Below are 2,599 nucleotides of genomic sequence, written 5' to 3'. Positions count from 1 at the left end.
TCTGTCGTTTGCCTTTATTGACGTTTTGATTCTTGTGCTGGGTTCCGTGCTGAGTTCTTTCAGAATTAATGTGCTGGAAGCAACCAAGTCAGTGTCACCTGAGAGGAAACACAGCTCCACATTACCCTGTGTACCTTTCAGACAGCAAAGAGAACTATTAATTACAACTTTAACAGCAATTATGAAAGGCTCCCGTTTGCACAGTGCCTCACGCTGAAGAGAGCACTTCCACGCTCACGCGTGCTCAAGTGTGCTCAGCTGTAATTCTCTCCGGGGTCAGGCGAGTCACCTCCCTCGATCAGGCAGGAGGCCTGGCACAGAGAGGGAGAGCGGCGGGGCCCCAAGGCACACAGCAGTCAGGAGGGGCATCCCGAGGGAGGAGCTGACCAGCGAGCCACGCGGGGACTCGTGTCACCAGACGCTCGCGCCTTCTCCAAGCTCACACCGAGGATGTGTGCGCCGGCCCCGCGGTGATAGCGCTCGATCCCGGCGAGTCCCTCGGGGCCTCACGGGCCTCTGGAGGGGAAAGGGGCGTGCTCGGAGGCGAGGCTCGGCGCAGGGGCGGAGGCTGCGCGGGAGAGGCCGGTCACCCCGCCCGCCCGGCGTCCCCCCGCTCCCGCGCGGCTGCGGCAGGGGGACATCCCCGAGGGGGTCCCGCCCCGGCCCGCGCCCCCCGCTCCCACGTGAGCGCACCACCAGCCCGCATCCCGCCCGCTGCACAGCTTGGCGCAGGTGCCTTGGTCGTCTGGTTCCCAACGCAAACGCTGCGCCGGTCCCCGGCGGGTCCCCGTGGCCCTCGGCCGGGCGCTTCGCCGGCTCCGGCTCCGGTATCCGGGCGCAGTGCCCAGGGCGAGGCGGGAAGACAGCCCCGCCTCCCGGACGCTGGTGAGTGTGGACACTTGGCCGCGCGCGGGGCTGGGCCGGGATCCCAGGGTCGGGGGCGTGTGCCCAGGTCTCCACTTTTCCATTCCCTTGTCAACTTCCCCCTGCCCCTTCAGGGGTGCTGAAATTGCTGTGCTCCAGATCACCCCGGTGAGTTAGTTACCTGCCGCCCCAGTGACCAACCCCCGGGTTTCTCCATCCGATGACCTCAACTTACAGGTGTGTTTCCATCTTTGGACCTGATGGCTTGGCTATTTCCTATAGCCTTGGCTCTTTATTCTGTCAGAGGTTCATAACTCTAGACAAGCCTATTGTGGTTAAGACAGGTCACCATTGCAGTGAAGGTAAATGTGACTGAGAGTGTGTGGGTGGTATATATGAATATGTCTGGTGGTATATATGAATGCAGCAAATGTGTGTGTAAGAATTGTGTACCTGGTGCTGCACACACGGACTTGCATTTCTGGAGGGGTGTGTGACTGTTTGAAGAGTTTGTGCACAGAAATCTTTTTTTGTTTGGATGAGCCTTCTGTCCCAGGACTTTGTTTTGCAGAGTTACCCCGTTCCACATCTTTAGCCAGTGGATGATCAATGTACACTCTGGCCCCTGAGGTCTGTTGGGGGATTTCATAGTTGTTTTCCAGCCTTGCTTTAGCTAGTACCTGGGTACCTGGATAGTGAGTAAAGATTTCTTTTTTTGAGACAGGGTCTCCCTGTAGCCCCAGTTGTTGTAGAACACGCTATGTGGAACAAGCTGGTCTTGATCTCACAGAGAACCACCTGCCTCTGCCTCACAAGTGCTGGGATTAAAGGCGTGTGCTACCATACCTGGCTTAAGATCTTCCTTTTTAAAGAGCTCTTGGTTTCAAAGGTTGTATGTGTACTTGAGCTTTAGGGTCCACAGGGCCTTCCTTTCTTTCTCTTAGCTCCAAGGTGTGCTGGTACATCTCACCACATCTGAGAACTGGGGAGACAAGGATGAAGACACATCCTTGAATCCTTTACCCTGCAGAGACTGGGGATCCTGGAAAGGTGATTTCCTGAGCAGGAAGCTTAATAGGGGCCAAGAGAGGGTCTAGATCTGGAAGAAACTGGCAAAGATAGAGCTCAGGGAGAGTGGGGAATCCCCTGGGGGCCCAAGAAAGACCAGGAAGGCCCAGGTGGAGGTCAAAGGTCCTTAGAAAACCATTTTAAATCAAGTGTTTTAAATGATTAATGTTGTTTTATAAACTTAAATTTAAAATTTCTTCAAGCATGCAAAGAACTGTTTTATTATAGCATTTTTACAAACAAATGATTGTTATTTTTATAAGGTGGGCACAGAAAGACAAATACTGGCTGTTTTCACCTGAACTTGTACAGAGTAAATAGTGATTTTGAGAGCAGAGACAGGTGAGAAAACCTCTGGGGTAACCGTGCGTCTACAGTATCATTTTATAGAGTGGTAATGACTGCTGCAAACACAAACTTTAGTTCCTGGACAATGACACTGCCATTACAGCATATTATAACATTCAGCCCACAGGGAGTGAGGCTTCAGAAAAGGGACTGTTGTGTGGCAGAACGTCTGGCAGTTGTCACTTCTAGTGGAAAATAGTGAACCAAAGGATGATTTAAGATTTTCATGCAGAATGCTGTGGGAAGATGGACTATTCAATACAAAGTGCTGAGAGGTTATCTGCATCTTTAAAAAACTGGCTTACTTTAACAACTTTTA

General features: G+C 52.6%; 1 protein-coding gene across 1 annotated transcript in view; it reads left to right on the top strand.

Moving 5' to 3' along the window:
* The first annotated feature begins 713 nt into the window (after positions 1 to 713).
* Slc1a6 (solute carrier family 1 member 6) overlaps positions 714 to 2,599 on the top strand; it is a 29,731-nt gene continuing 27,845 nt past the window's right edge. Inside the window, exon 1 of the mRNA XM_008830439.1 lies at positions 714 to 885. The gene's annotated coding sequence lies outside the window, so the exon portion shown is untranslated. The remainder of the gene's footprint in view (positions 886 to 2,599) is intronic.

This window comes from Nannospalax galili, unplaced genomic scaffold (assembly GCF_000622305.1).
Source record: "Nannospalax galili isolate Female #2095 unplaced genomic scaffold, S.galili_v1.0 scaffold1275, whole genome shotgun sequence".
In the NCBI taxonomy this organism is placed as follows: domain Eukaryota; kingdom Metazoa; phylum Chordata; class Mammalia; order Rodentia; family Spalacidae; genus Nannospalax; species Nannospalax galili.
Note: the sequence above shows the minus strand (reverse complement) of the source record. Positions and strands in the feature narration are given on the sequence as shown.